Source organism: Acanthopagrus latus, chromosome 2, assembly GCF_904848185.1.
Source record: "Acanthopagrus latus isolate v.2019 chromosome 2, fAcaLat1.1, whole genome shotgun sequence".
Lineage (NCBI taxonomy): Eukaryota > Metazoa > Chordata > Actinopteri > Spariformes > Sparidae > Acanthopagrus > Acanthopagrus latus.
The window spans coordinates 28,998,748-29,026,408 of NC_051040.1; the positions used below are offsets into that span (position 1 = coordinate 28,998,748).

Below are 27,661 nucleotides of genomic sequence, written 5' to 3' on the forward strand. Positions count from 1 at the left end.
CATGTTCAATATTACTGAATAATTATTAAATAATTATTTCAGCTGCTGTCACTTACTCTTGCCTCCAGATAAATATCATTTAAGATAATCTGGGTAAAGTGTTGGTTCGTTCACAGCCATCTGATTTCATGTTTCTTCGTGCTATCTGGGAACCAACTGGTTTTTGTCCTTAAACCTGACCAGAGCACGCATTGTCGTCTCAGCATAACATCAAACCATAAGAAACATAAAGTTGCAGCATAAAATGTTAAAAAAAAAAAGTCTGTGGGATTAGCCATCATCTCTATTCTGCATCACAACCAACCTGGCTGCTTCTTCCAACATTCTCTGAGTGACACAGTGCATTTCTCTGACATGCCACGTTGCTCCAAGCCCTTCAACCCCAGCATCCCTCACCGTGGACAAGCCGAGCTGCCCCGGTGAGAATGTCTCCATAGGGAACCTATTCCCTGAACTTACAAGCTGTAAACCATATCCATCGCTATACTGTATGGACAGAATAGCATGCTTGTAAGTGGCAGCACAGTAGTAAGACTGTGATGCATGTAGTGTATTGTGACAGTTTTAAATCTGTTGCTGCTGCCCGGCTGCTCTGCTGACACTGTCAACTCTCTGAGAACATTCAGCAGAGTGCATCCATGACAGAGTCATCAAACTGAGAGCAGAGATAATTGTTGTACTTGAGTACTGAAGTGCACATGGTTGCTGCTACTACATGGAACATACTCTTCTGGGATATCCAGATCAGGTGGTTGTTCATGTGGCTGTTTCATTCATAGCTAAAGTGTCCAAACTACACATTTCAATCTTGGACTGGATCAACCAATCAGCTTGTTTTATGTTCAGCTCTGCATGACTTGTTGAGTTTGGAAAGGTTTGTACGTCAGCTCCGCTCAGGCCCTCTGACCTACAGCTACCCATGGGATATTCACAGAATCATCATTCTAGCTTAATGTGTAACACACACTGGCCATGTTGCGTAGCGCTGCATCATATGACACATGTCAGTTGACACCTGTAGCACACACCAGATGTGCTGCAGACAGAGGAAGTATGCAATGTATGGTGGTTTGGATGAGCTGACTTAGGGAGTGAATATGACGTAACGGTTCTTTTCTTGGGAATTGTCGTTTTAGGTTGTTTTAGGTAAAATCCATCAGTTTAGTGACTTATCAGATGCAAAACACTGCACAGAGTTTGACTATGAGCAGAATTTTAGGCTTATCCTTCCACAGATTTCACAAAACTTAGATGGACTGGTCTTGGCTCATAATAGACCCCATTCATTTTTGGTGCTGATCCAGATAAAGGGACACACCCAGGATTTTTTTTTTCACATTCTCTAACATTGTATTTTTTTGAAATTTTTGCTAATTTCTCAGGGAATAACACATGCATCTCATTAATAATACTATGTGTACCATTCTAGTTATGTTATCTTTTGTCACGATGATGGCCAAGAATATGCACTGAGCCCTCGGCTGTTTTAGTGCATGGCTGTGTATGGTGTTAGCTCCAGGGGCCACAGTGTACTTTGGTTGTTTATTCAATTTTCATTTAAACGACAAGCTTCACTGTATGTGGCGAGAACACAGTGCTCGATACAATGAATGGTGGATGAATGTGCAAACAAACAAACAAACAAAAAAAAAAAATCAATAATAGTGACATAATGGCCAGCTCAAAATGATAAACATGCCTGCATTTCAATAAAAAGAATTGAGATACTTTCAAAAGCCTTCTGTCCAACCGTTTCTCTCTGCTCTCACTTTCCACTGCCGGACTTTTTACTGCGCCAAAATGTAATGCTACGAATTCTTTCTGCAGTTGAGATGATGTTGAACTGCACCCTGCTGCCTGTCAAAAACTAACTGCAGAACACATCAGTAAACCTTGAGATGAACAGGGGGTCTAATTTGCCAAGTAGTCTTTTTTAATTCATCCTGCACCGATGTAAAACCACAGCATGAGTTTAATATGTCCTGCAGATGTTCAGAAGTGAGTATGGATACTGTCTTTTGTCACGGAGAGGGCATGCAGGAAGTGGGAGCTTCTTACTTTGGCCCAGGAAGCCTAATACAAACCACACTGTTATTATCTGGCTAACATGCGATGTGCCACTCTGCGGTGTTATCCCAGCCTGTCACCCCACCCACCATCCCAGCCCCCTCCTGTTTAGTTCCCCCTACAGTACACAGAGCAGAAATGTTGCAGTAATCCCAGGCCGAGGTGAGGACTGCTGGTTCACACTAGCTCTGGGCTCAGACAGAGTATGGACTTATGAGGCCAACACTGGTACTTTATTTTATCTGTCCAGATTAGAAACGTATAAAAGATTATTTACATTTTGAGCCCTCAGCTCTCACACTGAAACCCTGGAACACACAAATACATCACTGATCTGAATTCGAGAGACCATCATTGTGGAGACTTTTGAAGTGAATAAATGAATCTCTTTTGCAAAAGAACTTGGTGATACTCTACTTCCATTTTTACATCAGGCCTGGAGCCAATACTCGTGACTACTGCAGAAACGTGCATAATATTGTGTTTGACTTTTTGTCTGGTCAAGAGCACGAAGGACTGCGGAGGTTATGAAATGTCGCCATGGCAGAGGTGGGGACAGAAGACTAGGGGCAGGCTGTACAGTGTGAGGAAGTGCAATATACCGCACATGTTGGAATATGGCTGTATTATTTTGCCTTGCTGCATGTACCCAGTCTGCATAAAGGATGGAGTAGATGCAATACAAACATAAAGACAACAATCAGAGAAAAGCAGCCCAGACTGATATGAGCAGACATTCCAAATGGGCACTCACACAGACACAGTCATTTCTATACAGTTTCGGAGCACACACTGTGGTGCTGGGTTTATCTGTAAGAATATGGGTCATCAGTAATGATATCATTTTTCCAGCCACAGCTCCAGGCAAGCAGAGACAAGTGCTGGAGCCACTGAGACTGAACCTCACCTCCCCTCTACAGTCCCACTCCTTTTCGCCAACTCTTCACCTCAATGCTATTGTGACACCCAGCGATCCTTCAGGAAGACTCAGAGGATGTCTAGCAAAACGCTGCTGTGCAGATTAGTAGCTCCTTAGCTGTATTCTTCTTGTCTCTCAGTGCAATTTGATACATTGGCTCCTCATTAACTTCTTTTCTCACATCACAGTTCCCTTCAGGCTGTCACTGCCAGCCACTTGCCCTCCCAGCTGGCCTTTTTGCCATCCCCAGCTCGCCCGGCTGGATCTGCACTGATGCAGTGTTATTGTAGGCGCTGTAAGCTGCTGAACAGCCCAGTAATGCTCTAAAGGCCTTTTCTAGTGCTGCCTAATCCACCTCATTGTGTGACGCCTACCAGCTATTCAACAAGTCTTAACCTCTCATGCCCCTGACACAATCCCCCTGCGCTCTAATGTTGGGGAACTTTTCCTCTCGGACTGATGTCACTGTGTAAAGTAATATGGTTATTTACAAGGTGGTTTTGTCTGACGTGACGTGTAGATAGTGCGGCTCTGGAGGGAGGCCAATGAAGAAATGGAAACTACTGTGGAGCTCTACTGATATGGGCTTTTTAAAGGATGGCTGATCCAAGCAGGCTGATAAATATTGTGCGCTAATATGTAGGGGCTTATCTTTAAAATGTCATTTTCAACACCAAAAATGATATGTATTTAAAACAAGCAGGTAGCTGCATCTAAAAGGTGACTGTTTGGATGTAGTATGCAGTGTTTCCTCCAGAGCTGTTTCCTTGCTGGGAGAAAAACCCTCTCCAATAGCATTTTGACCATTACAGGAAGAAAGCTTTGACTTCAGTTATCAGCACGTGTAAAGCCTAATCTTAGACGTCACTTTGTTGCTGGTGTTGACTGTGTCTGGACGCTGGGACGGGAGCTGTGTTCTGGGACGACACCGTTGGCCAGACTTCAAAAGAAAGTGCAAGTCAACGCGAGATACAGAGTCGAAAAAGCTATCAGTAAAATAGCAGCAGATGCCACAGCTGGAGATAACGGGGGAGGTTTTTCAGGCCGGAGTTAGGTGGATGGAGTGAGGGAGGGAGAGAGGGAGGGAGGGGGGTTCCTGGCAGCTTGGAATAAGGAAAGAAATGTTGCTGTTTTTGGAGAGGCGTGCTCACACAGTCTGACAGAGACACATATAACGGCACAGTGGCAAGTTAATACCTCATCAGCCAATCGGACGTACAGAGGGAACGATCAGAAATGGTCCAGTCTGCACCCTCGGCTGTGAACAGGCCTTAATCCTCTTACAGTCTCACGCAAACACACGCAGACTGCAGCACACACACACACACACACACACACACACACACACACACACACTTTCATTTCCATCTAAACACACAGGCTAAATCTCAAACGCAAGTGAAACAAATCTATACCTGAAAAACTTGCAATGTGTAACACCCTGTCATCATCATTTTATACCTTAACATACCACTAATCTTAAAGGAAATGCTCTTTCACTTCTTACTTTTGTAGTTCCATGCATCATTACTATTACAGTTTGGTTACTCACTGTAGTAAAGGTAGCGACTTGAGAATGTTGAGAAAATTGTTGTTGTTTTTAGGTAAATGCTAAATGACAATCTAAATTGTTTTTGTGCTGTTCCTTAATTGTTGCAAACATGGCACTGAGCGGTCTAGGTCTGAGGTAGTCTGAAGTGTCAGGTCTAAGTTGGTACAGACTAATATTGTCAAGAAAATTCATATTTCCAATTTCGTGTACCTAGGACCTATTTTTCTTTTTACTGTGCTTTCAATAGAGGTATCGAGTATCATTTTCTAAACTAGTCTTGTAAAATTCTGGTACCTAGACAGTGCAGGTTGAAGTTAAAAGATGTTATTTAAGCTCTTCTTTTAAAAGGATTTTTTCACTGTATCATCTGAGCGAAAAGCATTAACGTGAACCCCATATGAAGTGGGTGCACGGGCTCGGCTAACTAAGCAAACTTGTTCAGTAAAGAGGACCATGAGATATCGTTGAAGGCTTCAGAAAAGGGTAGTGGTTGGATCTTTAATTAAAAGGTATTTATTTATTTTTGCCACTGAACGATCTCAGTGCTATGAATAGACCTCTGCCCCCACATAACTATAATCTAAAGATCTAAACCCTAACCCCATTCTCACCCTCATCCAGTAGTTCCAACAAACACATTTTGTATTTCTTTCATCATGAGAACATTTAGTACATACACACAACACACGTCCATACAAACACACACACACACACACACACACACACACACACACACACACACACACACACACACACACACACACACACACACACACACACACACACACACACACACACACACACACACACACACAGCTACACAGTACACTTCCTACTGCACTGGCTGGCAGTGTGTCGGTGTGTCATGTGCATGTTGTGGTGAGACTAGACTCACCACTGAGAGGAAGGGATCAAAGAGAATACAAAGGAGCTCTTAATCAGAGGGTCTGTGCCAGCCGGGGTGGGTAGAGTCCCATCCATCAGTCTATCATCCATCCTCTCTCCGTGAGTCTCTGTCCCTCTCTCCCTTGAGAGGCTGGGATGGGGGCAGTAACCCATAGCGATAGTATACTTATCCCAGCTGATTGTTTTTGTGTTTTAACTTTAATCTCACCGTTGGCCCCAGCTGGCTCTGATTAGTGCTCTCACGTCACATTCCAACCCCCAACTGTCTCACACACACACACACACACACACACACACTTACACTTATGCAGAAGTGCGTACACACACTGGCCTATGTGAATAAATGATTCACATACGTATTGGTGTTGTGGTTTCCTTCTGGCTGATGCCAGTATTTTTAAAATGAACCCGCTACCAGGCAGAGCATATGTTGATTTAGTCAGTGCTACCAATTCCTACAAGGTTTTGACCCTTCATAATGAGGAAAAAACTCAATAAAAATAGAAGTAATTTACGTGTTTTCCCAGGCATATAAGGGATTAAAATGGGCTTCAGTGTTTAGCAATGATAACTGGTTAATTTTGCAAAGCCTCCTATTTTTCGGTGCACATGGAGTAAGTACTACAGATACCACAATACATGAAATAACAAGAATTTACAGCACATGTGGTCTGATTGACTGTGCAACCAAAGTGCAAAGTGGGCTGTAAATATGAGGTGCCACTGTGCAGCCCCATCTCCCTTTTCTTTTGCCCTGAATTGACCCTTCCTGTATAACTGCATTAAATCAGAGTAGCAGCCCATCTGATCCGGCTGAATGAATTTTCAGTAAGATGGAGAGTGGTTGTGTAAACGTTTGATAATCCCTTTATTAGGTAAATGTTAGCGCCAAACAACCATAACCACAGATAACACTTAATCTGATTGTTTTTCTGGTTGGAACAACTATATTCTTGTTGCGCATGTTTACTTCAAATGTGGGTAGCACTACGTTTGTGTTCGTGTTCAAAAGATAAACAAGGCCACAAATGCAAATATTGTTCACAGGGCACATAGCGGCCCATCTTGAAAATTGTATTAGAAGGGAGAGCAAATTAATGTATGAATGAATGAACTGGAAAACACACTTTCTATTCTGGAATCTCTAACCAGAACGATTTCAAGTGGATTAAGTAAATATTGTGTGATCCCAGTAACAGAATGCTTGGTGATCACGTCTAGCAACTTCTCAAACACTTCTTTCTGTGGTGACATGTTTATTTCCTGATGGTGATGGTGCTGTGTGAGACGGGTGCCTCTACCTGCAGTGACAATGACATCTCCACCTGTGGAAAACGTATTTTAATCCGGAGCAATGATGTTTCCACTTGACTTTTATGGATTCTGCGGTACCTAGAGTGTAGCCAACCCTGTGTTTATGAGTCCTCTTCCTCACATCATTTAACATCTCCAAATTCTAAAAACATTACCATTTACATATATTTTCCTCATTTGAGTGACAGGCACCAATATAAATACCTACATTGCCATCCCCCACTGTTGCCTATATTAACCTCAGTTCTAAATCTAAACCTGGGCCCTTTGTTTAAACGTTTTGGTGTTTAAATGATTCATACTTAATAAAAGTTTGCCCCAAAGGATTACACTGCAGCCATTACAGCCATGTCACGGCTGCCAGCTGAGGCGATCTACTGCACTGATTCCAACATTTTTGTTAAGTATGAACCATTTACACACCCAAACACGGAAACATAGGACCCTGGTGTAAAAATAGTATTCTCTTTTAAGACTTTTGAATAGACTGCCATGAGTGAGTTTTGACCTGAACGGGAACTAAAGGTTTAATAATGATCAAATTTGGCCTGTGATAGACTCTGAGGGAAATTAACTCAAAGATCTACTTCTCAAAGGATATACGTTTCTCTCTCTCTCTCTCTCTCTCTCTCTCTCTCTATATATATATATATATATATATATATATATATATATATATACAGATGTTTTACACATGAAAGCATGTCAGCATCACCATGTGAGCCCTTGCACTGCACAATCCTTAGAAAGCTGTTCAGTTGGACGACTGAGGCCACATTAGTGGGAAAGCTCATTAACATCTACCGGAGATCATCCTGATGGACTGTGAAAAGCCAGGCTTAACACACCCTCCTGTGTAAAGGACATCGCACATTAATGCGGCTGGAGACACACACACCCCATTACAGTGTATCGGGATAGATGGCATGTTTCTGGGTTAGAATAGAGACACGTGCTAGATGTTGGACCCTCTGTCCTTTCATGCACTGCTCAAATACCCTGGACATGCCATGATCAAGTTAACTGAATCGATCATTACGGTTTTCACTCATATCGGAAGTTAAAATGGGAGCTGTTGACTGAAGGCATTGGTGTTAAGGCTGCTGAATGCTGCTGTCCTGAAATCATCAACGTCTCAACCGATCAACCCACCAAGCACAGAGGCAAAGACATCCTTATTGCACCTTTAAAAACACACTAACGGTGTCCAGCACACACACTGGCAAGTCCACTGAGAATCCACAAAGGCCTTACACTTGAACTCCACAGGGAAAACCACGGCCAGCAGCTAGTCCCATAAATCATGGTAGTCAACAGGTTGTGTGATTAAGGAACAAATGAAAAGAAAGTAAGTGATTCATGGGGATAATTCTGGCCCTTGAGTGGGGACTTTCTCTTCGTCTTCACTGACCGTATATTCTAAGCTACACCGAATCCATACACACAGCTGACCACAACTTTCCCAGCGGCTGCTCATTAGAGTGTGTTATAAGGGGTGCCAACAACAAGACGGGACACTCCTGACACACTATGTGGGCCGCTTTGAATTAGGCCTCTAATGAAAACCTAGTGGTCACCCAGGATTTGACTGGCTACTTATTCAGAGCAAACTGACAGCCGCCTCACCACTGGACACAGAATGGGACAGCTTTTATAGGCCGACTGCTGCTCTTATAAATGGGCCAAAAGAAAGCAACAACAGACCCCGCCTGGTCCTCAAATGAGAACCATAAACAGAAAAAAATGGAAAAGAATGTCATATTCAGTATGTACAGCTGAATTTGTACACAAACAATGAATTCATCTGCAGATAGGGACAGTTGAGGACTTTCAGAAAGGCAAGGACACACAGTTAAAAGAAAAATACACTTTAGTACAACTTGGGTTTCAATTCCATAGTTCATACTTGACGGAACTTACATTAGGCTGAACTAAATGAACTGAAGAAGAATCTAATATATAATTATAATATAATTATCAGACTGGCAGCAGATTGATGCTGTCTCTGAAACTTGGAGGCGAGGTCAGTTGAAATTCCGTCTCTTTCTGTATCAAAGAAATACTTTGGCTCATGTAAGCATTTCAAAGAGACGGTGCGTCAACAGTGAGCACATTCGAATAGTTCTCCTTCTGTAAGCACTTCATGAGCAAACTGCAGATGGTGGAGAACAGATCACACTCAGTAGAACATTGACATATCCTAACCTGAACACACACACATATAACGCTTCATGTCCTTTGACAATCATGTTGGGAGACCCTTGTCAATGGTTTTGGACAGGAGGGCTGGTCTCAGCTGAAAGAGGCTGCTGGTGTTGGTGTCCGCTGAGGAAAGTGACGGACAGCACAGCGTCAGGACACTGTCGCTCACCATCACATCACATATCAGACAAGCCCCACACCCAAACCAAGGTAAGGGCTGCTGCTGTAGGGCTGCTGCTGTAGGGCTGCTGCTGAACACTGTGTGTGTGTGTGTGTGTGTGTGAGAGAGAGAGAGAGAGAGAGAGAGAGAGAGAATACCTCTCAAAAACAGTGGTAAAAATACCCCATGTGCAATTGTGCGTCTGTTCCTGTGAGTCACACTTTGAACAGCGGTTTAGAAATTGAAGCCTACCTTGAACTCTTGACACAAAATGAAGGTCTGTTCATTAAGTGTGAGTTGTAGAAAGCCAAATCCCGTATTTTTGGTTTCAACTACACCTGGGACAAAATATGTCTGGACACTGACATTTCAGCTGATTATCAGAACAGATTTAAGTTAGAGTTACATAATGAATATGGACTTCATTAAAATGGATGTTAATGAAGTCCATAATTTATTAATTCTTAACATCCAACTTGGAGCACTTGGAGGTAACGTTTTCATCTGTGTCAGTTTGTTTGCTTGTTGGTTGGTCAGATTGTCAGCAAGTTTTCACAAAACTGCAATACGGATTTTCGCAAAGCTTGAATGCAGGATAAGTCTCAACCCAGAATAGATCCCATTGAGTTTTGGTGCAGAACATTGGGAGATCGGACGATTTTCCACGTTTTGTGCAATTTCTCAGGAAATATATTGCATTGATTGTGATGAAAGAAATCTGTTTTGTTCAGGTGGCTGGTATCTATGTATGAGTACAATTTGATGTGGATCCTAGATCTGGTGATCTTAAATTAAAGTTGTTAAGTTAAGGGTGATTTAAAATGTAAAAAGTGATACAGGACCAGGCTCTTTTTGTTGAATCATCATTTTAATGTTCCGTCCTCATAATGCGTTGATCTGACCTATTTATGCACATCATCCCAGATATATTACACAAGCTAGGCATTTCTGATGTCTGATGGTACATTATTCTTCAATACTGAATAAAGAATATGTAAATGGTTATCCCTGCAGAAACAGAACTTGATTTTTCTGTCAAAATGTAGGCAGTCTAGTAAGACACAGACAAAACACACACACATTTACACACAAACACGGCCCGTATGTTGCTTTTCTTGCAACAAGAGTGAAACCAGATCAGAGGCAATGAAAGCAGAGTCATGTAGGACTACAGAGCTAGTAAGAACAAAAACAATGCTCCATTAGGCACAACACCAATGTACTGTGGGTACTTGTGTACAGGCTGAGCCTGACAGACACATAAACACATACTGTGCACACACAGCAACACAGGAGAGTCAGCCAAGCAGTCAGCACAGGGTCAAGAGGGGAAAAGTTCAGTTGGTTGGTATAAAGCAACATTTTCCTTTGAAAAGCTGAATACAAAGAGGGGCCTCAATTGCACATGGTTTGCCTTTATATCCAGTAGGAAAGCTATTTTTTAAGGGACAAATAGATCATACTTGAGTCTGAATAAACAGCAAGTTCGTTGTTGGGTAGAAAACGGTCAGCTTTTAACCTGGGGTTTGACCTTTAAGTAGCATGATTTGCTTTATCTGTTTAATGTGAAGCAAATGCACTTCTTTGAAAAGGTTAGATACGGTTCAAGAGAGCAGAGGTCAGAAGGTTTACATTCAAGCAATAGGAGCAACCTGGAAGGATGCACACACACACACACACACACACACACACACACACACACACACACACACACACACACACACACACACACACACACACACACACACACAGGGTTTGACATGAACACAAAATGCAAAACTGAATTGCTGTTTGAAGTGCCATCAAGATACTAGGAAACCATGTACTGAGCATCCGATTATATCAAAGGTTGCCTTTTATTGTACTTATATTACATTTAGATTACATAACGTACATTACATTTTTAAGCCATTATAGTTCTATAATGTAGTGTAATACATATGTAACCTGAAAAATATAATCTCTCATATCCAGGGTGTGTGTGTATATATATATACATATACATATACATATAAATATATATATATATATATATATATATATATATATATATATATATATATATATATGTATATATATGTATATGTATATATATATGTATATATATATATGTATATATATATATGTATATATATATATATATATATATATATATATATATATATATATATATATATATATATATATATATATATATATATATATAAATTAAGGCTGAGAAAAAGACACTTCTAGAGCAGACATGTTAATGTTATAGCACAGAGATACTATATTTTTAAGACCAAGCTCCACTATTACAAACTGTAGTTATTAGTTAATGGCCCAGGAAGGATAATGAGATTAAATTGCAGGCTGCAATCCATTTCACCATTTAAACATTTCTTCTGACCTCTTAACAGGAAAACACAGCACACACAAACTAATCAGATGCTTGAAATAGCTAGCAATGTGAAAGGAAGCTTTTGGTATCATGTGTAATCTTCCTCTTATACTACTGTCAGTCTGTGCCAAAAAATCATTGTGCCCATCATTTCGTTGATCACTTCCTAATGACTGAATTAGACATCCTTTAATTGCTTTTGTTTGTATTTGAGTAACGCAGAGTGGAAAAGGGCGATAACATTAGCTCCGTAGCATCAACATGCAGCAGATGCTTTTCATACATTAGCTCTAATTGTTTAATGTGGCATAATCAGGGATGAGCTTTCATCTTGTGGCTACACAGAGTCTCAATGTACAGCAAGTCTGATTATGATATCAGTCTGTGTGGGATTACATTTATTCTCTGCCTGTGGCTCAGTCCGTCTAGAGCTGATTGATAGATGATACACTTTGTTTCCCAATGTTGGTCTTTATTATAAGATAAATAGATAAAAGATAAGACAAAGATATGTCTATATTCCAAAACCTTTCGAAGAACAGCACTCTGTAAAGGATGCTAATGTGTGGATGCGGTCTCCTCTTGTTTCATAGTAGCAAGGCAAAGCCAAGGTCAATTTAGTGGTGCTGTTAATTTTCCACAGATGCATATAATGAAAGCATTGCATTCCCACTTCCATTCCAGCCCAAAGTCATTGTGGCATGGCACCCAGCTGTTAGTTCATACACTAAAAATGTCAACTGTGCTGGCAGGTAAAACTGTATCCTCAATATTTCCAATATTGTGAACCCGATCTGGTAAGTGGAAGGAAACAGGGACATTAATAAAATGTTGGGATGCAGGCTTGAACAGCACTAAGAAAAAACATGAAGACAATTAAAGAGGTGAAGAACAAATAAAGATAGCCAGTGAGCCAATGACAGTTACTTCAAGTTAAGTCAAAATCCACAAGAACCTCTGAATTGAGTCAACGAAATAACCAACATTGTTTGACACCAGGGCTGTTGTAATATTAACAGGTGCTGTGATTTTACCAGGTCTGAGTTATAATTATGGAGCAAAAAAGTCTAACACCAACTAATTTCAATGAGGCATGAGCACATGTGTATATGATCATCAATCAGCCAAAACATTAAAAAGGGCTGACAGGTGAAGTGAATAACGTTGATGATCTTGTAACAGTTTCTGCAGAGAATCCTTAGGGGTGGCATTCCTCTGGATGCCATTTGACATGCACCACCTTTCCAAACACCATCCCAGACCAGGTACACTCCCCTCTCTTGCTCCTCCAGCAGGACAATATGCATCGTGACACTGCACTGCTCAGGAATGGTATGAGGAACATGACAAAGAGCTCGAGGCATCGGCATTGCCTCCAAATGCCCCATATCCCAATCAGATCAAGCATTTGTGGGACATGCTGAACAAGTCTGACCCATGCAAGCCAAAGACTCAAAGGATCCAATGCAAATGCCCTGGTGCCAACTCCACAGGACATCCCCATAGTCCAATCCACAGTCGGGTCTCCATGTATTGTTATATGTACTTGTTACAGTACATCCCATGGGCATTCTATCATAGTATAACAACTGATTGCTTGCTCTTAAATCTTGCCACTTTAGTAAAAACAACCTCTGCTGTTCAGCTTGATCTACCCACATTAAAACAACCTAAATGCACATATGAATTGAAAAGTTGCACAGTCACAAGCAGCATAGGGCTACTTTGGGACTGTTTATTTCATGGTGTGGAGCATACATGTACTGTGGGAACCCTTAACCCCTGAGGGATGACAATCAGCTGCTTAACAGTAACATGAAAGGCACGGTGATACCAGATTCACATGATGTGTTTCACAAATTTCATGATGGTTTATTGTTTGTTTTCTAGTTGTGATTTTCAGACAGCATAGCGTGCAAATGGAATGCTGCCCACAGGCTCAAACTCAAGTTTCAGCTGCCATAAATTTACAGTGATATGACAGCAACATGGACCAGTTTTGGAAAGCAAGTTCTCAACATCTTCAAGTGAGTACTGCATATATATGCATGTATATGTGCACATATATGTAGTCTGACATGTATTTGAGAGGACATTCTGTTGACGGGAAGTTCCAGTGTTGTGGAAAGCTAGCCTGGCTCAGCTCAGCTCAGCTGCCTCTCCATTATGTATCCTATCACTTATTCATGCCACCATATTTTATTGATACACACACACCCACATGCGGGGTCATGTTAGGAGAGATTGTGTGTGTGTAATATAAGTGTATACAAGAGAGTCAATGTGACAGGGTGTGAGCAGAATGTGTGTATACATGAGTGCTGAGTGTATGCACTCCCAAAAACACACTAACTGTTAAAAGTGTGACTGTGTGTGCAAGCACACTGCCTACCCTGTATGTGTTGCCTGAGTTTGCTGGCATCTGACGGAATTATGTACATTCTAGTATGTGCATCTGTCTGTTATATGATTAACTGACACAGTTTGCTGGATTAGACAGTTACCGTAAAACTGATCAACAGAGCCACTTCACTAAAATCAGTTTCCCTCAAAAATGTTTTCTTTCAGAGTGTGTTGTCACTCTGATTTAGCAATAGCGAGGGAGCTGACATCATTTAAATTATTACCAGCCATGACAGAGGGGCTGGTTGAGTTTTCACCTTGTGAGTTTGAGTGTGTGTGTGTGTGTTTCATAAATGACAAAATCTGGTCATGGATACACCTTTTGTAAAAAAAATAAAACAACCAGCCGATCTGAATACCTTCTCAGGTGTTTATATGTCTGGCTGTCGACAGAATTATGTCAACACTATAGTGTTTCAACTGTGCAAGATGTAGTCACCAAACTTTACAGGAGTGTAACTGAAATCAAATTGAATGATTAGTTTGAGGTTGGGTGTCGTCCATGCAAGGGCGCCAGAAGTAAGGAGATAAAAACTAGGGAAGGGCCACTGGCCCCCCACTTTTACAGACCTGGCTCACATTAAGTTTTAGTTGCCGATCCCTGTCTCCCATTTTCAACTCACTAGAGCGCAAACACCAAGGCCCAACAGTCTCCTTTCTCCCCATCAGTCTGTACTCACTCATAGATACCAGCCACATGAATACGACCGAATGGACATGGGTGAAAACACAACCTCCTTGGCAAGGTAATAATTCCCATATAGTAATAAAGACATGATGTGAGATTAGATTCCTTCTTGCAGTGGAATCACACCAGTTGTGATGCCAAATCAGTGTGTGTGGTGCAGTGGAGTCAGTTTGGTGAAACTGGTGAACTGTACCATGTTTAATGGTGTACACTCCTTGCAGCAAATAGGGAATATTTCAGCAACACCAAAATATATGTCAATACTAACAGAGGTTCAAAGATTGACCGTATGTATGTACGGTCAGGAATATCAAATAAATCCAACACAGTTCTCTCATGTGCTCCAACAGAATGCCCCACATCAGTCAGAAAAGTATCATGTGGGCTTCATTTTCTTAATCTCATTCCCTTTGCATTGTGTATATGGATGACAGTACTAAGTACACAGTACTTGTGTGGTACTGTACAGTGAATTCCTAGATCATGATCAATGTTTTAAGTCTCGTGTAAGCTTCTCAAACTTCTTGAGGGTTTTTAATGCTGTTGACCATGAATCACAAGTGGCCTGAAAATATATTACACAACCTATACACACCACTACATAATCTTTTGGTGTTTCCACAACCTGTTTGCCATGATAATAAATCAACAGTTATGGAGGTTTAGCTTAAACTGAAGAATCCAACAGAGGTCAGTATGCTTGAAATTAATCAGGTCATATGACCTTTCATTTAACCACATCTAAAAGCCTGTGTAAACATAAAAAGTGTTTATACCGGTTTAGAAAAGATACATTTAAAGGACAAGTAATAAGCCGGCTGTCATAGCTTCCACTGAATCCCGCTGCCTCCTTGATCTTGCTACAAGAATTCTGTCGTTTGCATGTCTTTGTAGTTTCAAAGCAATAAACTGAACAAATGGGGATGATGGTGCAATGTTTTGGACAGTCTCCCCTTTAAGACATTCATGGTGTTGCACTCAGCAGTTGTGTGAGGAATGACGAAAGACTCTGTGAGAGGAGTTCAAGCCCTTCCTACTTCCACAACTCTGCACACCTCACTCAGATTGTTGGTATGGGAAGGGTTGGATGCTGTTAGACACTTCGACAGGGACTGTGTTTGAAGTGCATTGTGGCCCTAAGGCTTTTTTCAGAAGGTAAAAGCTTGAGTTCGAGGGAAGGACATAAACTGGACCTCACCATTTTTACTTGCAGAAGTGCATATTCTTGGACTTGTACAGTATAATAAGGGTGAAGGCTGATGTTATATCAATGAATTCATGGAACAAAGATACAGCATTAGCATAAGATTCTGCTTGACACCACAAACCACAAGCTTATATCAAAAGAGCAAACAACGGTTTCAGCCAACAGCCGAGGTGTTCATGGTGGATTATAACTGGCTCATGTTAACTAACTGCTCTTTTGTCAGACCCAATCTCTTGCTTGCTGTTCGCTTTCAAAGAGGAAATGTGATGGAAAACTAAAGATTCTGTGCAATGAGCTGATTTCAACGTCATCTAAGAAATCAATTACGTACATAACACACAATGTTTAAGATCACCGTCCGTGTTTTGTAACTTAATACCATATTGTCCAAACTCCAGGACACTCAAGTATCACGCAATGGAAGTCAGTATCAGCTGGAGCGACAGTTTGGAGAAAATGGCCTGGATGCAGTTTGAGTGACGGGTCACAGATCATGGTGAGTTCATCGCTCCAGTCAGTGGAGTGACAGAAGCAGCAGCGACAACAAGTGTTTTGCTGTGTGACACCGCCGACGGTGGTTGAGCAGATTGGGTGAAGTGGATCGCCCTCAGCCACAAGTCCATTTCAGATGCTCTGTGCAAAGTGTGTCTCCGGACCTCTTCTTGTTTGACTAAGCCAAAACAGACGTGGTAACAGGGCTTTAAAAAGCGCTTCCCACCACTCTCCCCATCTCTCCCTTTCTCTTTCTCGCCCTAATTCTCTCTCTCACTCTGCTCTTGCTCGCCCTCCTTTTCTGTGAACCCTTATAGCCCTCTGTGTGTGTGTGTGTGTATGCGTGTCTCCCTTGAGCGAGCTGTTAAGTGCAGTCTCCAAAAAACTCCACAAAAGCCCATTTGCAGTCAACTAACCCCCCCCCCCCCAACACACACACACAACACACACACACAAGTGCAGAGTGACACTAACATGCAAAGACACATATACACACAATTACATTCACACACTGGGATCATCACACATGTGGGCACACACTCTCTTACACTTGCACACACGCACACTTTTCACACTTCCCTCTGGGCAAACGGGGCCGAGTGGCAGAGGCGAGGTTGGGATAAATGATACAATGATATCCAGGCCTGACTTGTCAGTGGAGTTGAGAGAGAGGATGAGGAGGAGGAGGAGGATGAAGAGAAGGAGGGGCGAGTGGTAGCAGCTCTGAATACAGGAATTATTCTTCATCGTCTCACACTGTCACCGCACATTATGCTCAAACTTGCGCCTGGCAACGCAGAGAGAGAGAGAGAGAAAGAGAGAGAGAGAGGGGGAGAGAGAAAGAGAGGGAGATAGATAGATAGATAGATAGATAGAGCAAGCACAAGAGTGGGGGGTGCAGTGAAGAGCAGATATAAAGACCACACTCTGCTTTCACACTCGCCGTCTCTTCTCTCAGCACCATACTCTCCGGCCTCAACCAGCCTCGCATTCCCTTTTCTGTTCTTTCAGTCAGTCCCTGACGTATTTTTTCCCCCCTCTCCTCCTCCCTGCATTTGTTCTTTCTGTCTGTCACGGCAGCGCTGAGTAGCTTTCAGGGAGAGAGTGCACTCATTTGCTCTCTCTCGCTTTCTTCACTCTCTTTGGTTAAAGCGAGGGGACAACATGGCCCTCTGGGCATGTCACAAAATGATTAACTAATAGTTTTGAGTTAGTCAAGTATCCAAATGGTGTGCGTGTGCGTGTGTGGTCCTTCAGTCTGTACATTAGGACACTGTCACAATTATGCTATGTACAATACACATACACTTACACATACATGGAAGCTGCGAGAAAGCCGGTAGCTAGAGACTGGCCATATTTGCGCCAATTGAAATGTGAAAAGTGAATGACTCTAATGGATGGTTGGAGCCACATTTCGAGAAGGCATGTCTGATTCATTATATATCCAGCCAGATTTCTGGACAGACTGTAAGGACTTGGAGTTCATGATAAATCAGAGTGGCATGCTGAAAACCTAAAGTATTATGTTCAGTTCGCTTGAGGAAACCAAAAGCAGACATATTCAGCTCTCCGATGTCTTTTCCTTGTCTTCCATTGGCCAGCGTTTCTCATTGATGTCGTGTAAATTCATGTCTACCAGTTGCTTTTGGCAGGTCACAGCAGGTCAGTGACATCACAATGGAACTGTAGCCAAGTTCATATAAACCCTGTGTAAGTGTGTCTGTGTGTGATACCTCAAGGACGAGACCAAATCTCATGTACACATGGGCTACACACCTGATGCACCTAATTGTTTGTTCCACAGAACCATCTGGAAAGCCCCTGCTAGAAACTGGAAAAGATAAGGCAATTTAAAAAAATTCTTGGCAGGCTGCTGGACAAACCATATGTCTATCACCGCCGATCACAGGCTAAGTTCGACCAATCAGATCAACAGTAGGAGCACTACCACCAGCGGAGCTGGTTAGTTAATCAAACTCTTACTGAAGCTAGTCAGGAGAAGGGAAAAGACATCTTTTCCATCACTACAATCAGTGCGGTTCTTCGCTCTTCCTTTACAGTTATATAAGCCTTTTTCACACAGCAACTCTACAAAGAGGCCTGACGTTGACATCTGTGTGGTTTTCTTTCAGTGTGATGTATCAGCTTTACAATCATACGGATGCAGTTATGATGTGTTGTGAAAAAAAAACAACCTGTAGATGCACCTGTATGTTCTTACCCTTAGCACTTACATACTATACTACTATAAGTGCATAGTACTTATGTACTTAAGGTATCCTTGATAAATAGCAGCTGCCATGCTCAGACGAGGGCTGGAAAATTGCTTATATTTTTTAATTCTTACTTGATCAATGGTGAAACGCTGTGGTTTCTTTCTTGTGACAGATATTCTTATTGTCAGTTGCTTTGGACAAAAGCGTCTGCTAAATGTAAATGTAAATATGATTGAGAACGCGATCCACAATGTACCCTGGAAATTGATAAGGAGAAGTTTTTCTGCTCCAAATTACATAATTACATAATCACCATCAGTAAACGGGACCCTGTCTGACTCACACTCGCGGGGAGAGATGCTGTTTTCTAGGGGAAAGTTCACTGAAGTCTCAGTCCGAAGGGCTGATCGTCGCAATGATTTTTTATTGTCTAATTTGCCAGAGACAGTAAAAACAACGACACAATAGTGAACGGCGACAAAGACATGATGAGTTCAACTTCTTTTGCTCTAAATCACATCACATAATCAGAGCCATTCAACTGCGGGACAGATTTTTTTTTCTCCAGCAGACATGTGATGAAGAGTTGGTAGGACAGACAGGATGACAGACATGTATTGATGTGGTGTTTTTTTCTCTTCCTCATATAAGTTGCCTAGGACACTACCAGTCACCCTATAACTGTTGTTTGGTCCTGTAACATTGCTTTGTGGGTTGAAGTGTGGGACATTTCTCCTTCATTTGATGAGTGAAGCATAGAGCCCTCAGTGTATCTGCAAAGTGGTCATTTTTTTGTCTAAAATATCTGCTCATGTCAACTAAAGCATAATTAATATTTTCAAGTTGCTAACCAACTCTGTTAATGTCTAGGAGGGAGTTTTGAATAAGGGAATACTTACTTTTATATTGTGACATGTTTTACTTTTCCAATAAGCGGAAGAAGATGGACGGATGGATGGATGTTTTACTTTATTCATTTTTACCTAACGTTGAGATACAAAAACAACCACCTTGTTCTAAACTACCCGATCTTTATATAGTACATACAAATACTGTGTAAAACCCATCATAGAGACTAAATAAAGGAAAGTCTACCTTAATTAAGTTTTACCAAATTTTATGCATATCCCCTGGTGACACTTTTCTTAGCATGTCAAATGTCAGGGGTTTGCAAGCTTACAGTAACAGGCTGGACACACTGGATACCTGTGTGCTGCGTGATGGCTGCGTTGCTGAGCTGCTGCTGCAGCTTACTTGCGTGTTTGTGTTCACATAGGCTGCCCAATCTGTTTACATGGAGTTTGTCTCTGACCATCATTGATGAATATGATGAAGTGATTTTCCTTTACACCGCTGTAAAAGTGAAAAGGCCAGAAGGGGAACTAGAGAAAGCAAGGAAGAGAAAGTAAAAGTAAAAGAAACAGCGTGCACAGGAAACTGCCCCTCACCTGTTTAGTGTATTATCATGTCTGTGACATGTTCTGCACATACAAACATGAAATCTTAGTGAAATTCTGTCCATTTGACTGTTAATTTTTGGGAGAGAATCGCACAAGTGTGAAATGCGCCTCATGGATCCAGTGTGAACTGTTAAAAAGTGTATTGTATGTCAGTAACACATTGACCATAGAACAAAATGAATCCATCTGTTATACACAATGCTGAGAGTTAGACAGCTATTCGCATGGTCCAAAGTAAAACAGTTCAACTTTAACCTATAGGTTAATGTTCTTCAATCAAATGTAATTATTCTTATCGAGATGAGCAGATGTAGTCTGATTGTAGACAATATGACTGTTCAGACAATGGTTTGATGTATTCTTTGAACATGGTGTCAACATGCTTCATTTGTCACTATACAATATGTTGTAAACTGTTAACATGGACCCTGAAATGCCAAAATGAAAAGCGAGAGCTAACACGCAGCAGCGCTGCACACACATCCAGTGTGTCCAGTCTTTAAGTTTTAAACTGGAGCATAAGAGCCTGCTAGCCAGCCAGCCAGCTACCCACAGAAGTTTATAAAGCTTGCATGCATGTTGCTCTTGCTGGTGCGTGTGATTATGTGTATGTGCAGAACTGAAGCCAGCAGACGTCTGAGCTGATTGATCGGAGAAGAAGGACCTCCAAGTCTTTACACCACCCCCGCCCCTCCATCTGTCCTGTGTGTTGTTTCTCTTATGATGGGTATCAGTGTACTAAAACAAGGCTGAATAGCAAAGAAACCAGTCAGTCGGCAGGATAATAACCTGGCTTTGTGTGAATGGGGTACACGGCCAATTCAAATACAGGATGTATTGTACGACCATTAAATCACACAGCTGTCTGAACAGGCGTGCAGTCTAGTTTCCATGTTTCCTTAATAGAGCAATTAATGAGGTTTTCTACGGAATGATTTATATAACAGCAAAACTTAAAGAGGCTATTCAATTTGATATAAAAGAAAACATTTCACATTTTCCCCATATAGCTTGTTTGCATGGCTTACAGGTACATTAGAGCTGAGACACGAATCAACTTATTGTATAGTGGCAAGTGAAGCATATTGACACCATGTTCAAAGAATACATCAAGCCACTGTCTGATTAGTCACACTGTCAGACTACATCTACTCATCTCAACAGGAATCATTTAATTCGATAAAAGAACATTAACATATAGGTTAAGTTGATCTGTTTTACCTTGGACAATGCTAATAGTTTTCTAGCTCTCAGTATTGTGTATAACACATACATACAGTACATTGGTACAGACAATGGCAGGGCATGTTAAAGACAAATGCAAAAATTACACTGAGACATATCATCAGTCTGGGATGGTGGGTGCATTCTAGGAGTCATTTTGTGAAGATGTCCTAATTCCTCACATTTTATTTGGTGATTTCTAACCTTTCCTGAAAAATGTTGGACAATCCCTGGATGACAAATGTACAAATCTTCGTTTTGACTGCAACAACATAGAGTATACTTATTTGTACCAAGACCATGTCAAATATCTAATTATGTTTGGCTTGAATGTGTGGAATATGCCCATGTGTCTGATGCAGTGTAGTCAACATTGTTCTAAATTAATTATCAAAGCTCCAAGACTATTAGGCTTTGGGGTTTCCTGCTCATTGAAGAAGCAGACTAATGCTAGTTTCAAAGAAATTTGTTGCCAACATAAAGTCTACATTTTAAGTGTGTATTCACCCAAATATAATACAAAATGCTTTGGTGTTTCTGGCAAGTAGCTAGTATAGCTGGTATACTTAAAAGTGCAAGTGCAAAAAGTGTAACAATTTTACTTGAAAGCATTCAGAAAATAAGTTAAATTATCAATAGAATGTAAAGGAATATCAGTGTTGATGTCAACGATGACTATGTGTTGAGTTGCAAAGACATCAGCTGATGTGAGCATGCTATCCAGCTAGCCCTGGTTGGCAATGTTACCACCAACACTACTCCATCGCTCTGAGCGCCTAGTCTGGGCATACTCCAGGCAACTAAACAGGACAACTCTCTATCCAGCTAACTGAACTGACTAGCTAAAGGCATCTATAGTTAGCAGTAGTTAGCTGTAGCTCTGGTGATACGCTGCCCCATATTTGTTTGGAGCGTGAATTTAACCTGTGGCCAGTGTTTACATACTGTGCCTGAAGTCTAATCTGTGTGGTTATGAAATACAGTGCACTTTGTGTCATATTAGGCGATGATGATTCTGTCATACATTATTTCATTGTAAGGTTTAGGCTCAGTTGAGGCACAAGGATCATTGTTTGATCACTGATCATTGTTATGTATGGATTTAAATCAAAGTACAATACACATAACTATTCTAGCACAAGTTAGATTGAATGGCGTAATTTCATACAAATCAGTACATAAATACAAAACAGACCTGCATTAACATTAAAAAAGGTGCAAATGGATGCATATAATTTTCTATTTTCAAACTTGTATTCATGTGTGCTGTATACGCACTATATATAGGCATTACAACAACATTGTGCACACTTAAACAGTATGACACGGAGCATAAACAGCATTACCCACACCTAAGACAGCGTTACCATCACTTACAAGTGTGACGTCCAACCAGCATCATTATGCATTCTGAATGCAGAGTGGCAAGACTGTGAGGCCCATTGTATGGCTGTACCTTTTAAACTACTTTATCTGTACAGAATAGATATACCAGAAAAAAGCCCTATATGAGGTCATCCCACCAGAAAAGTCTCTCCCCATGGAAGTTCACACAGGCTTTTTGTGGGTGAAGTTCACTTTTACTGTCAAAAAAGAAATTGTAGAAACAGGACTCTCTCTAAATGTGGGTATTGCCATTATGAGAAATGGTCAAGATGTTGACCTTCAGGAATGGAAAAGCGTCACATTCATGTTTAAGCTTAAGACAAACCCAAGATCTGGACATTCAACAGGAAGATAATGAGTGGATGTGCCAAATACTTCCCACAGGCACTAATAACTAAAGAAATTATGGTGCTTTAGAAATGAGTAACAGTAATAAGTAATGTTTTGCATTTTTCCAGTCAGAAGCCCAACACCGGTTAGATGCATACGGTAGATTACAGGCTCTTAGCAGTTGCCAGTGGCATTAAAACAATAAAGCATTATATTTGATAGATTATACAGTGCATATTCATCAAATGGGAAAAGAACACTTGGTCCAAATGGAAAAATAGCATGCTATTAAAGCACAGTGCTGTCTAGTGTAATATTGATTAGTAAATGGGGTGAGAGAGATAAGCAGCATCTTCAAGACTTACGCCAAGTGCTTATACTAACATGCTAATACACACATCTGTTCACGAGTACCTAGGCATGTGCGTGCATGCTGTTCTATGTAAGAGAGGAAACCCTCATTCTACACCAAGAAATGACATCATTGGATATATTTGATCTCAAAGCTCTATCCTTTATACATATAGCAGACACACACACACACACACACACACACACACACACACACACACACACACACACACACACACACACACACACACACACACACACACACACACACACACACACAGCTGCATATGGCCACAGAGCTAATGTTTTCCTTGTGATAACATCAGAAGTGTAGTGGAACCCTCTCAAAGCCTACATCCCGCCACCAAGTCAGAAGCCTACAAGGCTCTGATGGCAAATGACCCTTTATTAAGTCTGGGTTCCTGTTTGGACCACTGTGTGCTAGCTCATAAATAATAACATTTAAAGAGGTGGTGTGGGCCATTCATATGGGTATGGCTGTTTGGGAATACACACACACACGCACATACACACACACAGTACATATTCCGCCACATGTAGATATTAGGTAGTTGATAGAAACACATACACACGCTTACACACAAAGACAAGTAATTGCAAACACTTGTATACACACACACAAGTGTAGACTCTGCGTCATGCCTATCCTGCTGACATGTGTAAGTGAGGGGTATAGCTAATAAAATACAGGCCCACACATGCATATACATTTAGTGCACACATGCCACACACACACACACACAAGCATATTCAGCTCAAATATCAACAAATGCAATTGGGTAGTTAATACACAAATGTATGCATCCACATGTTAATTCATGTGTCTTTTGGGGACTTTACATTCCCTACCCCTTTCTCTAACCTTGTCGCCACCCTAACCAGAAGGACTGCGCTGCTAGAAAGATGGCCAATGGCCCTGGGCTGTCTATGCAGTAAAAAGACACAAATGTTTTTTCTAAATTGGTAATACATGAGCAGCAAAAACAGAGAAAACAAACTTTAAGACAGAAATAGGCAGTGTAGCTACAGAATCGTGGTTTATAGTTTATCAGAACTGCTTAGTTTGGTTGGATTTTGGTGAGGCGCGCCTCGCATTTATCCAACAAAACTCTTTGTGCCCATGGATGCACATCCAGAAACAAGTGGGACAACAAGCTACTGTAGTAGATACAACAGCAGACCTTGTAGCAATACAATGCGGCCTGAAAATAGTCAGCTTGTTCCCCAGTTAAAAAAGAGAGAAAGAGAAGAAATTGTCCATGCAAGTAAACCATTTCAGAAACACACACACACACACACACACACACACACACTCCAGTATGTGTGTGTGTGCATATGTTTCAAACCTATCAGCATCGATATAAAGACACACACACACACACACACACACACACACACACACACACACACACACACACACACACACACGTACTGTACAAAAATATATAAGAATTTGGGGGAGTTAACAAAACCAACACATGCATCCACACTCTTGCTACACACACAAATGCACACACAGAGGAAAATGCTCTCAACCTTTTGGTGCTGATAAGACTCTCATAAATATTTGTCTTGAGTTGAGCGTTGAGAGAGCCAGCTGAGTTCCTTGCTGTTCAGTCTCACTATTATTACTGTTATTATTATTATTATTATCATGACTCCCAGTTTCTTTGAGCTGGGATCCAACAAACAGAGTTGGTCATGATCCAGTGGGCGTGGGTGGTCGCCAGCACCCTGAACTCATCAATCAACCAAACTTTACCCAACACACCCACTGCACAGAACAGCAACACAAAAAACAAACAGAGCACTTTTTGCACAGTGAGTACAGGATATTTGGCCAAAACCATTACCCAGTTTCCCTCTGTGAGTTGTGACAATACTGTGAGTCATAGGTCTTCAGTCTAGACTCATATCACGACGAGGGGGAGGAATTAAAAAGATTTCTGAGACACATTAATTCCAGGCTAGGCATAGATTTCACAAAGCTGAACATGGGATCTAAATAATTAACACATTTTCATGCTACCTGAAATTTTAGTTACAGTAAAAGCCATGAGAGAACCAAAACAAACAACTGTCAAAAATATCCTTTTATAAATCAAACACAGCTTTTCAAAAAAGAACAATAAATAGATCAAATCTGTACAAGGACAACAGCAAATACAATTTTAAGAATCACTAGGTTCTTTTCAGCTAAAGTTGATTGGGTGCATATTGTGCTTCAGTCTATCAATAGAGTTCAACAGCAACAACGTTTTAGTCATGTCATGTATGTTAAAGCACATTCTCCAGCCTCCTTCATCACCCTATGATTCTCTACCTGAGGTTAGAGCAACAAACACACCACAACACAAAATGCCCTAACAAAGTTTGTTTATAGATGTTTTCAGGAAATAGGAAATATTTAACATTTATGACATCGAAAAAAGGATTCTGCATGCTCCAGTCTACTTTGGACATAGTTCCTTAAGTTTTTCTTTTTCCTGTCACAAAAGATACGATATTTATAACTATAACACTCATACAGTGTGTAAAATTATTCAAAAAGTATGCCGAGTGTTGTACTGAGGCTAATAAAAAAAGTACAACATAAATAGTGTGTCATCACTTCATCGTTTTAACCTACTAGACATGAGTGATGAGTGTTTTGTGAGGTCATAGTAACCTTGATCTTTGACCTTTTTTAAAACCAATTCAAATCTAATCAGCTCGGCCATGAGTCGAAATTAACATTTGTGCCAAATTTTAAGAAATGCATTCACAAAAACATGACAGACAGACAGCAACCTGAAAACATGATGCCTCCAGAGGCATAAAAAATATTTGTTAGTGCTTGAAGCATTCAGCATCAGGAAAACTCAGCAGTAACAATGTTCATTAACAATGTTACAATCATAATTTTGCTAGTTTCAAAAGCACACAAAGAGGGAGTAGCTAAGTGGGATGATGTACCAATTACCTCATGTTCCTACAGGACTTGTGGGCTTGACCTGGTGTATGTAAGACACACAGACTCCACTTTTTTCAAGGTAATAACCACACAAAAAGCCTAAAACAGTTTAGGCTGAACTTGTGCATTTTTGTAACTTTTGTGGTATGGAATTGTGCGTGCTAAGTTTAAATATCAGCTAATGACAGCTTCTAAACCAAAAGCCACTGGCACTTAGCTGCAAACACCCATATCAGTCAACACTGCTCTAAACTGAACTGCGCTGAATCAAACAAAAACATTTCAGTGTAATCATAAAGAGCGGAACATGCTTTTATGATGACATTGGTTTGAATGTTTGGAATATGTCCAAACCCCCCAACCTTTATTACTGGTAGAAAATATTCATACCAACAGCCATTAACCCATTTTGTTGAACTGTTGGTGCAGGATGTAGACAGCCCTGTAAGTCATAGGTACAAAGTGGAAATTCTAAGAAAATAAAGCAGAGATGACTCATTCAGCTGCTATTTATGACTGATTAACATGACTTCAAAGTTATTCAACTGACGAAATGTTTTTTATTCCCTGCAAAAAACACATGGTGTCTCGTATCTCGATAATATTTATGTAAACAGAAGGACTCTCTCCAATCATGTGGGGATTTCTCTTGCTTTACCGTGGCAATTCTTGTATGATCAGAATGCCAGTTATAATTTATCTGATGGCGACAGAAGAACATGGACGCTCGCAAGCACGCAATCCATCAAGCCATCGTATAAAACAGAACTGCTTTGTTACCTGGCCACAAAAGAGGCTAAGAGAGATGTCATACGCCATGAAGTGAGGGAATGCAAGATCGAACTGCACCAAAACGTGTTACTGTCATGCACAAAGCAGCAGTTACAATGTTACATTAGTTAGAAAGCGAGTAGGCTACCATGATATCGTCTAACAAGTAGTGATTTTTTTCATGCTTTCTATAAAGAAAAGGACCATGATCAGAGTTCTCATGATCCTCAGTCTGAAGTGTGAATGTGAAACATCTCCATTCGAGGGGTCATGTTGCCATAACACTGCCCTACCCCTCTATCCCAACAACAACTGGGACACCTACCCCTAAGCACAAAATGGAGAGGTAGGACTCAGTGGTACGGGCAAGGGGTGTATTGGGATTTAAACTAATTGATACCATGGCAAGAAGCACTCAGCACCAAAGATGGAGACAAAAATAAAAATACCCCACCACTTTAAAAATGTATATTGTGAAATGATATGATGCAAGTAGCTGACATAAAAGGGTTATTGTTCCTCAGCTTGAGTGCCTCTCAGCTGAGATACACCAGGTCGTGTTGAGCACTAGTCCACTCTCCATATGGCTTCAATGGAATTTATGTTGGGCAGGCACCAATAAGCCAAATCTTGTTAGCAACATTATATCATTGGAG

At 40.9% G+C, this 27,661-nt stretch overlaps 1 protein-coding gene across 2 annotated transcripts in view; it reads right to left on the reverse strand.

Annotated features, from left to right (window-relative positions):
* bcas3 (BCAS3 microtubule associated cell migration factor) overlaps positions 1-27,661 on the reverse strand; it is a 345,864-nt gene that overhangs the window by 2,346 nt on the left and 315,857 nt on the right. The window lies entirely within an intron of this gene.